The sequence below is a fragment of the Sus scrofa genome, chromosome X (genome assembly GCF_054392235.1).
Source record: "Sus scrofa isolate SSC_HxYL_T2T_F1_AM1 chromosome X, Sscrofa_HxYL_maternal_Yorkshire_Landrace_v2.0, whole genome shotgun sequence".
NCBI lineage: Eukaryota > Metazoa > Chordata > Mammalia > Artiodactyla > Suidae > Sus > Sus scrofa.
In genome coordinates this window covers 115177033-115192871 of record NC_139401.1, presented here as the reverse complement: position 1 = coordinate 115192871, position 15839 = coordinate 115177033, and the positions used below count along the sequence as shown (strand labels likewise).

Genomic DNA, 15839 nt, shown 5'->3' with positions numbered 1-15839 from the left:
CATAGGAAAATGAAAACATAACTCCTTGCAAAAAACATGTTCAAGATTATTTCTAGAAGCATATTAATTAATCAAAAGGTGTGAAAATGTAAATGTGTATCAACTGACAAATGAATAAGTAAAATGTGCCATATCCAAACAATAGATGTACCTTGAAAATAAGATGTAAAGTAAATGAATCCAGGCACAAAAGGCCACATATTGTATGTTTCCATTTATAAGAAATATGCAAAATGGTAAATCCATAAAGACAGAAAATATGTTAGTGGTGGCTTAGGGGGGTGGTTTTGAATACAGGGTGTTGACCAAGGTTATGAGATTCTTTTTGAAGTGATGAAAATACTCTAAATTGATTTTTTGAAGTTTGTACATATCAGTAAATATACTAAAAAATATTGTAACATATTTTAAATGGGTGAATGATATGGTATATGAAATTTATCTCAAAGTTGTTTAAAAATAATTATGAAGGAGAAAAAGACAAATGTTCTGATTGCCTGCTGGACTGGTGTTGCAGACATCCTCATTCAGACATAGATGTATATCTAGTGTTTACTTTTACCCTTGCCAAAAGGAAGGATATTTTAGTCACTCCGCAAACAGCACCTACATGGAACAGAGAAACCAGTTCTCTGGGCCATGGCCATGTCTTGGTAGCTTCACTTGGCACTGAAGCTAGGTTTCTGCTTTATGTTCACAGACTTATCAGAGCTGTTCATAGGTATGGTTTGCCTTCCTCTGCCTCATGTCTGACCAAGCAGGGTGTGCTTGCATCTCAGAGACCTTACTCCTTAAACACTCTCTGATACTCTCTGAGGACAATGGTTGCCTTGGCTAGATTATAGGGGGACAGTTATCACTGAAATAGCCACAGCAGGCCCTGGGATGCTTAAAAGGCAACAAGATTCATGGGTTAAGGACCCCATGGATTGGCAATAGCCTACTAGCTCTACCTGAGTGACAACCTGAGAACTTTGGATTCCTGTGGCTGTTAAATTTCCAGTGGTACCTGTTGTCTCACAAAGTGGCTAAGCATTCTATCTTTATTTTGTTGAGTTTTGGAAGAGCATGCTGCAAACATGTGTAACCAGATGTATTAGATACTCCAGCTGTAAGTTTTGACAGGGGAATGGAATTCTGCAAGGTATGTCTGTATGGAAAGATTGAACACCATCATGCCATCAGCTCTGTTGTGGGGTATCCCAATTTCAAAATGTCTTTGACAGGAGACAATTAGAAAAAGTACTTTGTATGGGAAGAAGACTTGTACAAGTATGAAGCCTTGCATTTCCTCTACCCCATTGAGCATGGACTGGTAAAAAGATGGGGTGACATAGAGAAACCCTGGGAATATCTTTTCAAGTGGAAGTTGGGAGTAAAACCATGTCAACAGCCTGTACTCATGACTAAGTCCTCCTTGAACCAAAGGGAGAGTCGAGAGAAGGCAGCAGAAGTGATGTTTGAGATTTCAATGTTCCTGCTTTCTACCTGTCCAACCACGCAGTCATAGCACTCAATGCCTCTGCCTCTGTCATGGGCCTAGAGTTGGATAGTGGGGATGAGATCACTTGCACTGTCCCCATCTTTGAGAGTCACTCCCTGCCTCATGCTATCACCAAACTCTATGTGGCAGGGAGGGACATCTCAGAGCACCTCACCCAACTCCTCCTTGCTAGTGGGTGTAATTACCTTTGCATACTCCACAAGGCCTTAGTGAATGACACAAAAGAGACACTGTGCTCTCTGGCCTTGGAGCCAGAGAAAGAACTATGTAAGAAGCCAGAGGATGTCCTGAGAGAATACAAACTGCCAGATGGGAATGTCATCCACATTGGGAACCAACTGCTTCAGGTACCTGAGGTTCTTATCATGCCTAACAAGCTGGGCACCCACAACCCAGGATCATCAAAAATGCTTCCTAGCAGTATCATGAAGTTTTAAAGTGACATCCAGAATAATCTTTTTCTGGAAATGTTCCTATCTGGGGGCACCACTCTCTTCCCTGGGCTTGAGGAAATGCTTATGAAATAACTGGGACAAATGGTCTCCAGAGGGACCCAATTGAGAACATAACCTCTGACATGCAGTTCTCTGAATGGACCAGTGCATCTGTTGTGACTTCTCTATGAACAGCTTTAAACAGGTGTGGATTACCTCTGCAGATTTCAAGGAGTTGAGATCTGTGGTTCAGAGAAGATAACTTCTCTGAACACTGGGGACATCTCGAAATGTCAGATCATAGGAAACCAGTGGGAGGAGATACTGTTCTTTGGGCAAGATGTTGAGTAAAAGTGTTTTGCCATTTTGGGTTTCAGTTCATTCCTGGTGGTGCCACACTTTAATCAGTGCACAAATATTTGTTTTTGTTTCTGCTTTCCATTCTTTAGAGTATAAAGCTGAGAGTGGAATTTATGGGTCATATGTTAATTTTATGTTTAAGTTGTCTACGAAATACTAAAATGCCTTCTGAGTAGCTGTATCATTTTACATTTCCAACCATAAATTATGACAATTCTTTTGTCTTCACATTGTTATCTGTCTACACTAGTTATTTCCTATTTTTGAATAATAGCCACTCTAAAGTGTGTTAACTGATATTTCATATTTTAGATTTGCATGTCTCTAATGATTAGTGATATTCAGCATCTTTTAATGTGCCTTAGTTGATATTTATATGTCTTTTTTTTTTTTTTTTTGTCCTATTGCCTTTTCTTGAGCCACTCCCGTGGCATATGGAGGTTCCCAGGCTAGGGGTCGAATTGGAGCTGTAGCCACCGGCCTATGCCAGAGCCACAGCAATGCGGGATCCAAGCTGTGTCTGTGACCTACACCACATCTCATGGCAACGCAGGACCCTTAACCCACTGAGCAAGGCCAGGGACGGAACCTGCAACCTCATGGTTCCTAGTCGGATTCGTTAACCACTGACCCACGACGGGAACTCCAATATTTGTATGTCTTTGGAGAAATGTCTATTTAAGTCTTTGGCCCATTTTTAAATTGCTTTTAAAATTTGTTTTGTTGAATTGTCAGAATTATTTATAAATTCTGGCTATCAAACCTTTATAACATATGTGGATTTTATTTTCCCATTTATTGAATTGGCTTTTCATTCTCTTAATTGCAAGAAAATTAATTTTAATTAAGTCATTTATAAATAAGTGTTTTATTTTGCCACATGTACTTTTGGTATATTTAAGATGGAGATTCTCATACTAAGTGAAGTAAGTCAGAAAGAGAAAGACAAATACCATGTGATGTCACTTATATGTGGATTCTAAGATATGGCACAAATGAACCTAACTATAGGACAGAAACAGAATCATGGACATAGGAACAGACTTATGGTTTCCAAGGGGGAGGAGGAGGGAGTGGGATGGATTGGGACTTTAGAGTTAGCAGATGTGAACTATTACATTGAGGTCCTTCTTTATAGCACAGGGAACTATATCCAATCACTTGTGATAGAACGTTATAGAAGATAATATGAGATAAAGAATGTATGAATGTATATACATATATATACACATTCTTTAGAAGGTAGAAGATAATATGAGACAAAGAATGTATGCATGTCTGAGTCACTTTGCCGTAGAGCAAAGATTGACAGAATATTGTAAATCAACCATATAAAAAAAAGAAGGAAACCACTCAAGAAAAAAGTTGCAAAATTGGAGGTCATAACTATTTGCTCTTCTGTTTTCTTCTAAGAGTTTTATAGTGTCAGTTCTTAAATTTAAGTTTTTGATTCATTTTGAGTAAATTTTTGTATGTGTTTTAAGATAAATACCCCAAATCATTATTTTTCATGTGGGTCTTTAGTTTTCCAAAGACCAATGTTGAAGAGACTGTTATTTTCTGAATATGTATTCTTGGAACTATGGTAGAAAATCAATTGAATATATATGTATGGGTTTATTTCTTTAAACTTTGTACTTTTTAAAGATTATCTTGGTTGTTTGAAGTCACTTTAAATTCCTTATTAATTTTAGGATAGGTTTTTCCATTTCTCTAAAAACACCACTAAGATTTTAATAGGGATCATGTTGAATTTGTATATTATTTTGTGTAATACAGTCATATCAACAATACCAAGTACTCTAATTCACACAGATAGGATATGTTTTAATTTATTTAAATATTATTTTTTTTCTCAGTAATGTTTTATAATTTTCTGTGTACAACTCTTCTGTCTCCTTGGAAGATTTACCCTTAAGTATGCTATTTTTTCTTTTTGATGCTACTTCTTTCTTTTTTAGTCTTGGCTAACTTTAACCATGTTTCAACATTGTGTATTATCTATTGATTTTTTACTATTAGAAGAAATGATGAAAGTAGCACAACAACACATCTTCATTCAGTCTTATCCCTTCCATCATGAGGTGGTGGTGCTCCTAGGACAGTCCTTAGTTTAAATTTGTGTTTCTTGACTGACTTATGAAAATTATCTCTTGTTCCTTTGAGAAACTCTCTCATAAAATTCTGACCTTCAGAAATTATATAGGACTCATATTGAAATTTAAGTTGGTGTTTCTCTATGTCATGACTTGGAGAATATAACTCATCTTCTCTTATTCAGATTGATATTGTTCAGCAGTCTTTGTCATCTGGAAAACTAAGTAATAAACACACAAAAATACACATTCAGATACACAACCATTGTTCAGTTGACATGCTTCTTCCCTTCTCATCTACATCCTTTGCCTTTCTTCCATAAAGTTTTGATCTACAGAAATAGCCCTTATTTCTTTTTTGGCATTGCCCATGTCATTAGGTTGTATTAATTTTTTCAAATTATTATTGTATATTCCACTAGAACTCTAAATTTTACTTTTGGAGAAGACCATATCATATTCAAAATATGAAAATATATTTGGATGTAAATAGCTCTCATTTTGCTCCTTATTATACAGATGTTTTTAGTTCTGTCTGTGGCCATTTTATTAGAGCATTATCTATTATTATTTTGAGGAATGCCTTTCAAAGGAAAGGAGAAGAGTTAAATTAGCTAAATTTTATTATTTCTAGCTGGAAGTCTAAAACACAATCCTGCTTTTTACACTATAAATTATGATATACAAATATGCCTTGTCTTTCTGTTCACCATCATCAGTATTCTTGCACATTTTCTATTTTTAGATGAACTTGAGAATCAGTGTGTCATTTTCCACAAAAAATATAATTTTTTTAGGATTATATTTAATTTATACATTTATCTGTAAAGTTTTTGTTGTTGTTGTTGTGTTGTTTTGTTTTGTTTTTTTGCCAGTGGCATGTGGAAGTTCCCCAGGCTAGGGGTCGAATCAGAGCTGTGGCTGCCAGCCTACACCACAACCACAGCAGTACAGGATCCTAGCCATGTCTGCAAACCTACACAACAGCTCATGGCAATGCTGGATCCTTAACCCACTGAGCAAGGCCAGGGATAGAATATGCATCCTGTGGATACTAGTTGGGTTTGTTGCCACTGAGCCACAATGGGAACTCCTATTTGTAAAGTGTTAAACTTTATAATACTAAGTCTTCCAATCCAGAAATATGGCATGACATTCTATTTACTCAGGATAACTCGTTTCCCATTTGGGTCATGCAAATTTAATATAGGTTTAATTTCATATCTTTTATGATTTTGTGAGCTTATGAGTATGATGTTTGTCTATATTTTCAGATTGGCCATTGATAGTGCATGGGTAATCTAGGCACTTTTGTATGGTTATGTTGTATTTTACACTTTTCTAGACTGTCTTATCAATTCTAAACTCTTTGTATTCATTCTGTTAGATTTTTTTAAGTAGATGATTGCAATTTCAAAAAGCCATAGTGTTGTCTTCTTTCTTTTATATAGCATTCATTTATTTATTATTACTTAGTAAAATTGTAAATAGTATTGGAATTCTATAATATATAATATTATATAATATATAGTCATAATAGTGTGATATGGAATACATGGTGGCCAAGATGGTGGAATAAGGAGACCCTGAGCTCACCTCCTCCCACAGGCACCCCAGAATTACAACTATTTACAGAGAAATCATCTATGAGAATGACCTGAAGGCTAGTCAAAAATATTTTCCACAACTAAAGATATAAAGAAGGAACTACAACAAGGTAGGCAGAAGGGATAGAGACACAGTAAAGTCATGACCCATACCCCTGGGTTGGTGACACAAATGGGAAGATGATAACAGTTGTAGAGTGTCTCCCAAAGGATCAAGGGGTCCAATCCCCACACTGGGCTCCTCGGCCTGCCAGTCCTACACTGAGAAGGTAACCCTCTAGAATGTCTGGTCATAGAGCTGTAGGAAACAAAGACTTCTTTCTTCATGGGAGTACAGTAAATCTCACACACTCTGAGTCCTGCCTCTGAGGCAGTAATGATGGAGCCTGTGTCAAACAACACTGCTGACCTTGGGGAGTCTCTAGAGAGCAGGAGTCAACTGGGACTCCCTCTGGGAACATAGACCCTGGTAGCAGCCATTTGGGGGGAGTTTATTCTACCACAAGGACACTGTTGCTGGCAAGTGTCATTTTGGAGTCCTTCCTCTACCCTATTAATGTCAGGGGCTTACCTGCCCACCAGTAGTTTGGCATCAGTCCTAGGATCCTTTGACCCTTCAGTGAATTGACTCTGATCACCAACATATTGGAATGAGCCTCAGGGTCCCTGGGCTCTGTAGCCAGCTACCCTAAGATGTGGTTCCACCTACAAGCAGCTTGGCATCATTTCCAGGACAACCCAAGCTCTTAAATTAGCTGTACTTGGATATAGTCCCACCCAACAGGAGGCCAACACCACTCCTAGAATCCCCTGAGCCCTAAAGACAGCTGCTCTGAAACCTGGCCCTGCCCATCAGTCTATCAGCAGGCACCACACAAGGCAAAGAATGGCATCCAACTGGGTCAAGGGCCATCCTTGCCTACAAGGGCACCACAGTGGTCAGCCCCACCACAACAGTCATGTAGGGAACACCCATGGGGCATATAGCTCTGGTGACCAGAAGGAAGTATGCTGCTGGTCCCCATAAGATGTATCCTACATAGGATCACTTCCACAATATTAGGAAATATGGCCAAACTACCTAATACATAAAAATAAACAGAGAATTAGGGAAAATGAATGGACAAAAGAATGTATTCCAAATGAAGAAGAAAGATAAAATATCAGAAAAAGGACTAAACAAATCAGAGATAATTAAGATACCTACTAAAGAGTTCAAGGGTGGGGTAGTGCAAATATAGGGTTCTTAGAATGGGAACTTAAAGAGATAATGAACTTTAAATAATCATGTACTTTAAATAATCATATATATTCATAGATTCTTTTACATGAACCTCATAGTAACCACAAGCCATAAACCTCTAACACACGCAAACAAAAGAAAAAAAATCCAAACCTATCACTAAAGATAGTCATCAATGCACAAGGGATGAGAATAAAGGAAGAATAAAAGAATGTCAGGGGATCACTAACAACAATGATGGCAGTTTGAAGTAGTACAATATTTTGACACAGCTCCAGAATCTCTGGCCAGACTGATTGATTCACAAAGTAATAGAGCAAGAGAGTATAATAGGAACAAAAGAATTTTAAAACATCCAGAAAAGGATTTCCCTTGAGGCTCAGTGGGTTAAGGATTTGGTGTAGTCACTGCTGCATCTCAGGACATTGCTGTGCTGCAGGTTTGATCCCTGGCCTGAGAACTTCCACATGCCATGGGTCTGACCAAAGAACAAAAAACAAAACAAAACAAAAATTGAGAAAACAACAAGGTGGCCAATAGTAAGTCCTGACCTATCAATAGTTACTTTAAATGAAAACAAATTAAATCATCCAATCAAAAAGTCATAGCATGGTTGAATGAATTTAAAAAACAAGACCTAACTCTATGATGCCTACAAGACCCACTTCAGTTTTAAGGCACACATAAGCTTAAAGTGAAGGAATTTTTAAAAAGAAGATATTCCATGCAAATGGAAAGCAAAAGAAAGTAGGAATAACTATACCAAAAAAAAAAAAAATCAAAAGAATATAACAAGAGACAAGGTCATTATATAATGATAAAGAGGGATCAATTCTTCAAGAGGATAAAACAATTTTGTGTTTGTGTGTGTGTGTGTGTGTTCAACAAACACTGGAGCACCTAAATACTAAATATACTAAACAAATATTCCCAGAGCTGAAGAGAATACTAATCTACAATAGTATATTAATATTAATGGACATCAACACCCCACTTTTGACAATGGATAGATCATATAAACAGAAAATCAATAAGGAAACATTGGACTTGGACTATAGTTTTAACCAAAAGAACCTAACAAACATATAGAACATTCTATCCAACAGCAGCAGAATGCACAATCTTCAAGAAAATATGGAACATTCTCTAGAATATACAATATATTTGGTCACAAAACAAGTCTTGGGAATTTTGAAAAGATTGAAATCATACCAGTTATGTTTTCTCTACACAATGGTATAAAACTAGAAATCAATTAGGGGAAGAAAACTGGAAAACTCACAAATATGTGAAAATAAAACAACATACTTCAGAACAACCAGTGGGTCAAAAAAGAAATCAGAAGGGAAATAAAGAAAATCTTAAACCAGGGAGTTCCTGTCGTGGCACAGTGGTTAACGAATCTGACTAGGAACCATGAGGTTGCGGGTTCGGTCCCTGCCCTTGCTCAGTGGGTTAACGATCCGGCGTTGCCGTGAGCTGTGGTGTAGGTTGCAGACACGGCTCGGATCCTGCGTTGCTGTGGCTCTGGTGTAGGCTGGTGGCCACAGCTCCGATTAGACCCCTAGCCTGGGAACCTCCATATGCCGCGGGAGCGGCCCAAGAAATAGCAAAAAGACAAAAAAAAAAAAAAAAAAAGAAAATCTTAAACCAAAATGGAAAAACAACATGTCAAAAATTATGGGATGCAGCAAAGGCAGTACCAATAGGGGAGGTTATAGCAATAAATGAATATAAAAACAGTGGAAATGATCAATTAAACTGAGTTGGTTTTTTGAGAAGATAAACAAAATTGACAATTTTTTACTTATAGTTAACAAATAAAGACAAAAAATAGAAATATAAATGAAAGAGAAGTTGCAACTAATAAAAATACAAAATAAGAGAATTCTATGAACATATCTATGACAATAAATCGGACAACCTAAAAGAAATAGATTCCTAGAAACATATAACCTACCAACTCTGAATAATAAATAAATAGAAAATCTGAACAGACCAATTATAAATAAAGAAATTGAGTCAGTAATCAAAAATCCCCCAACAATGAAAAGCCCAGGATTCCATGGCTACGTGGATGAGTTTTACCAAACACTTAAAAAAGAATTAATGCCATTTTTCTTAATCTCTTCCAAAAAATTGAAAAGGAAGATCAACTCCCAAATTTATTTTATGAGGTCAGAATTACCCCAATACCAAATAAAAGACAGATGAAGACACTATAAGAAAAGAACACCACAAGAAATGAAAGCTACAGGTCTATATTCCTGATGAATAAAGATGTAAAAATTCTCAACAAAATACTAGCAAAGAGAATTCAACAAACAGCACATTAAAAGCATCATACACCATGATCAAGTGTGATTTATCTCTGTCATTCAAGAATGGCTCAACATATCAAAATCAATAAATATGATACATCATATTAATAGAATGAAAGGCAAAAATTTTATGATCATCAAAATAGTTGCATAAAAAGCATTTGAAAAATTCCAACATCTTTCATGGTAAAAACTCTAATTAAATTGGATATATAAGAAACATGCCTCGACGTAATATAGGCCATATATAACAAACCCAGATCTAACATCATATTCAGTGGTAAATGACTGAAAACTTTCCTATAAGACGAGGAATAAAGTAAAAATATTCACTTGCATCATTCCTATTCAATATAGAACTAGAAATCCTACACATAATAGGCAAGAAAGATAAATAAAAGCCATCCAAATTGTAAAGAAAAAATTAATCTCTGTTTTGATGACATGCTCTTATATATTGAAAACCTTAAGACTCCACAAAAATAATTGATAGACTAATAAACAAATTCAGGAAATTTGAAAATATAAAATCAACATACTGAAATCAATTGCAATTCTGTACTCTCGTTATAAACTATTCAACAAAGAAATTAAGAAAACAATTTATTTACATTAGCATCAAAATAGTGAAATACTTAGGAATTGACTTAATAGGTAAAAGATTTATACACCAAAAACTAAGAAATATTGAATGAAGAAATCAAATAAGACAAGTAAATGGAAAGACCTCTTATTTCCTGGACTGAGAGGCTTATATTGTTAGGTGTCCTATTCTACACAAAATGAGCTACAGATTCAGTAAAATACATAACAAAGTGAAAAGTTCTGCACAGCAAAGGACATGTCAACAAAATGAAAAGGAAACCTATGGAATGGAAATAATGTTTTGAAACCATATATCTGATAATGAACTAATATCCAAAATATATTTAAAACTCCCAACATTGCAATAGCAAAAACCAAATAACCTGATTAAAAATGGGCAAAGGACTTGAATAGACGTATCTCCAAAGAGGACATACAAATGGTCAATGGGTTTATGAATAAATGCTCAATGCAACTAATCATAAGGTTAATACAAATCAAAACTACAAGGAGAGATTACCTCCCACCAACTGGGAGACCTATTATCAAAAAGGAAACAAAAGATAACAAGTGTTGATGAAAATGTGGGAAAATTGGAACTTTTCTACCCTTTTGATGGGAATATGAAATGGTGCAACTGTGATGGAAAGTAGTATGGAGTTTTCTCAAAAAATTGAAACTATAGCTACCGTATGATAATCTTCCCACTTTTGGGTATTTACCCAAAATAATTTAAATTAGAATCTTGAAGAGATATTTATATTCCCATGTTTATTTCAGCATCATTCACATTTTTCAAGATGTGGAAACAACCTAAACATCTATCAGTACATGAGTGGATAAAGAATATATCATATACTGATACAATACATATTATTCAGCCTTAAAATGAAAGAAATATTGCCATACGTGACAGTGTGGATGAATCTTGAGTACATTATGCTAAGTGAAATAAACCACTCACAGAAGCACCATTACTGCATGGTTCTACTTACATGAAATATCTAAAATAGTCACATTCACAGGAGCAGAAAATAGAATGGCAGTTGCCAAGGGCTGGAGGGTGTGGCAAATTGAAATTTACTTTTCAACAAATTTTTAAAGTTTCAGGATTCACTGCCCTAAAATTCCTCTATACTCTGCCTATACACATTTCTTCCACCTCCTCTCTCCCCTGACACCCCTGGCAACCACTGATTTTTTTTTTTTTTTATTGTCTCCATTGCTTCACCTTTTCTAGAACATCATATAGTTGGAATCATACAGTATGAAGCCTTTTCAGGTTGACTTCTTTCACTTAGTAATATGAATTTAAGTTTTCTCTATGTCTTTTCGTGACTTGACAGTTCACTTATTTTTAGCATGAAAAATATTTCATCGACTGGATCGACACAGTGCATTTATTCATTCGTCTATTGAAGAACATCTTGGTTGTTTCCACATTTTGGCAGTTATAAATAAAGCGCTATAAACAACTGTGTACAGGTTTTTGTGTGAACATAGGTTTTCATCTCTCTTTGATAAATACCAAGGAGCATGATTGCTGGATTTTATAAGAATGTGCTTAGTTTTGTAAAAAATTACCAAATTGTCAAACTTTCTGTATCATTTTTCATTCCTATTCTCTATTTCTCACCATCATATTGTGTTGTCAGTGTTTCGGATTTTGGCCATTCTAGTAGGTGTGTAGTGATATCTCATTGTTGCTTTAATCTGCATTTCCCTGATGACATAGGATGTGGGCATCTTTTAATATTCTACTTGCTATTTGTGTATCTTCTTTGGTGAGATGTCTGTTAAGGTCTTTGTTCCTTTTTTTTTTTTTTTTTTTTTTCCTTTTTAGGGCCATACCCGTGGTATGTGGAAATTCCCAAGCTACTGGTCAAATCAGAGCTGTAGCTGCTGGCCTATGCCACAGCCACAGCAATGCCAGATTCAAGCTGCCTCTTTGACCTATACCACAGCTCACTGCAATGCTGGATCCCTAACCCACCAAGCGAGGCCAGAGATCGAATTTGCATTCTCTCGGTTACTAGTCAGATTTGTTTCCACTGAGCCACGACGGGAACTTCTGTTCCATTTGTTAATCAGGTTTCTTTCTTACCGTTGAGTTTTCACAGCTATTTTTATGTATATCTTGGAAAACAGTCCTTTATCAGCTATGTATTTTACCAACATATTCTCCAAGTCTATGGCTTGCATTTTCATCTCTTCATATTTAATATTACAGTGTGGTAGCAATGGAAATCATGTTCTCTCTCCTCTCTAAGATTTTTATTTAACATCTCTTTTTGCTTTTTTTTGGTTGTGTTGTTATTGTTGTTACTGGTTTTTCAATGATTTTTATTTAAAAATTCTGTAAATTCTGCATTCCTTTTATGTGTGGCCACTTGTGTCTCTATTCATTTAACTTAGCAGACAGAGAATTATTGGAAAAATATTTCTTTAGTTGGGTAAAACTAATAACTCTTCAAGTCTTTGCTGAAAGCCTTTGTATATATGTTGGGGCATGGCTTCAACACTCAGCCAAGCAGTTTACAAGTATACATTGGTCTCCATTTCCTTCTTGTGCAAAGACTCAAATTTAGCCAAAGGTGGAACTTTAAGGCCTTTTCCAATCTTTCCTATGCATATATATGACCCTGTGCATATGCCTGACAGTTTAGATACCCAGAAATACTTTTCTAAAGCCTGCTAAAGGCATTTGGTCCTCAGATTTTTCTTTTAAGTTTTTTATTTAGACTACCCTTTGCCCAATTTTTATTCACCATCTCGGGAAGTTGGCATGCTCAACAATGCTTCTGATTTTTTTTTTCAATAATGCCTCTGGGGAAAAAGCTATTCAAACCGGGAAAACTATGAATCATCTCAAATAAAGATGATTTTGTTATTTGAGTTTTCCAGGAAACCATTAGACAAACCTACATAATCAGAGTATGTGGAGATGGGGCTTTAAAGGAACTCCAAATCAATTCTGTCTTCTCCAAGTCCTGCCAGCCTTCTGATTTTCACTGTGATTGTGGTCTGTTGATTTTCAAAGCAAGTATCGATCTCTGGAGGGGAGAATAGAAAAGAGGCAAGTAAAAATGCCAAAAAATGTGTTATTGTTAGTGAGATCCTGCCATTTTCTTGAATAATGCCCCTTGCAATTTATACCTAATATTCACTTGGGGAATTTCTACGATACTGAAAATTTTGATAAGGATATTACGAAAGTATATTAGTGAGAGACAGTGCCCCTTCTATACTTGGATAGATATTGAATTGCATTAAAGCAAATAAATAACTTTTTAATGACATCCAGTCTTTGGGGAAAAGCCTAGAAAATTATTTTACCTGGAATTTAAACTTGCAAAAATGAATTTTTAAAAAATCTGTTAAATGACATAATATCCAATTATTGTAACTGTAATCTCCTTCTATATATAGACTGAAAAGAATAAATATGAAGTAAATTACTATCATAGGTAGATGCTGAACACTCAAAGTCTTATTGAAATAGATGAGAAAACTGTTTTTAGAATTACCTTATCCTAAGAATTCCTAAACATATTCTACACTTAGAGATGTAGGAACAGTATTCAGTGCACCTATAAGTCTTCTAAATCGCAGAGTCAAAACTTTAGTTTAAATTTTCACTCTGCAGTAACACATTATCTCTAGTGGAACTCTCTTCAAATACAGACATCAAAGAATTTTTACAGATGGAAGGCAAAGAACATTGTTTTATAATAAAAATATTACTAGAATATTGACTCATATCTGTATAAGCAAGCGTCAGAGTCAGAAGACAAAACAAATCCCAGTAATAGGCTTAAAAACTGCATATTTTGCAATTGTATTGTACAGTATATGAAATCAAAATATGGGTTTAGCTCAGCTCCCATGTGGCTCAGCAGAAACGAATCTGACTAGTATCCATGAAGATGCAGGTTCAATCCCTGGCCTCGCTCAGTGGGTTAATGATCTGGCATTGCCATGAGCTGTGGTGTAGTTTGCAGAAGTGACTCGGATCTGGCATGGCTATGGCTGTGGTGTAGGCCATCAGCTATAGCTCTGATTCAACCCCTAGCCTGGGAACTTTCATATTCTGTGGGAGTTGATATAGAAGTTCAAATATGGTTAATATGAATACTATAGAGTAAGAAAACAGGAAAGAACTATATTGAGAAAAATTAACTAAGATCCTTCCTGAATTTATAAAAGACATCAACTTACTAATGAAAAAGGTAAGTAAATGTCAAGCAGAAAAATTATTTTAAAAGTTATACAGTTATGCCTTGGAGATATTGCAGGTTCATTTCCAGACCACCACAATAAAGCAATTATCACAATAAAGCGAGTCACAAGTTTTGTTTTTTTTTAATTTCCAGTGCATATACAAGTTATGTTTCCTCTATACTATAGTCTATTAAGTATGCAGTATCATTATACCTAAAATAAAACAATGTACATAACTTAATTGAAAAATAGTTTATTGCAAAAGAAATGTCCACCATCATCAGAGCCTTCAGCGCATCATGATCTTTTTGCTGGTGAAGGTTCTTGTCTAGATGTTAATGGCTGCTGAATGACTAGGGTAATGGTTGATGAAAGCTGGGTTGGCCATGGTGGCAATTTCTTAACATAAGTCAATAATGAAATTTGCCACATCAATTGACTCTTCTTTTCATGAATGATTTCTTGGTAGTATGCAGAGTTGTTTGACAGCAATTTATCCATAGTAGAACTTCTTTTAAAATTTGAGTCAATTTTCTCAAACCCTGCTGCTGCTTTATCACTAGGTTTATGTGACATCTGAATCCCTTGTTGTTATTTCAACAGTCTTCACAGCATCTTCACCAGGGATAGTATCCATCTCAAGAAACAACTTTCTTTGCTTATATATAAGAAGCATCTCCTCATCTATTGAATTGTTATCATGAGATTATACCAGTTCAGCCATATCTTCAGGCTCCAGTTCTAATTCTAGTTCCCTTGCTTTTTCCTTCACATCTTCAGTTACAGCCTCCATTGAAGTCTCAAACCCCCCCAAGTCACCAATAAGTGTTGATGTTTGGAATCAACTTCTTCCAAATTCTCGTTAATGTTACTATTTTGACCTCTTCCTATGAATCACACATGTTCCTAATGGCATCTATAATGGTAAATCCTTTCCAGAAGGTTTTCAATGTACTTGCCAAGATGCATCAAAGGAATCACTATGTGTGGCATCTAAAGCCTTACAAAATGTATTTCTTAAATAATAAGACCTGAAAGTCAAAATGACTCCTTCATCCATGGGCTGCAGAATGGATGTTATGTTAGCAATCATGAACACAACACTAGTCTTTTATACATCTCTATCAGAGCTCTTGGGTGACAAGGTGCATTGTCCATAAGCAGTAATATTTTTTGAAGGAATTTTATTTTCTGAGCTGTAGTTCACAACAATAGGCTCAAAGTATTCAGTAAACCATGTTTACTACAATAGGCTCAAACTATTCAGTAAACCAGGTGCTGTCATTCAGACTTTGTTGTTTCATAGAGCACAGGCAGAGTAGATTTAGTATAATTCTTAAGGGCCTTAGGATTTTCTCAATGGCAAATGAGCATTGGCTTCAACTTAAAGTCATCAGCTATATTAGCCCTTAACAAGAGACTCAGCTTTTCCTTTTAAGCTTTGAAGCCAGCACTGATTTAGCTCTAG

At 35.7% G+C, this 15839-nt stretch overlaps 1 pseudogene; it reads left to right on the top strand.

Annotated features, from left to right (window-relative positions):
• Positions 1–1129: 1129 nt before the first annotated feature.
• LOC146394780 (actin-related protein T2-like) lies at positions 1130–4784 on the top strand (annotated as a pseudogene).
• Positions 4785–15839: the final 11055 nt, after the last annotated feature.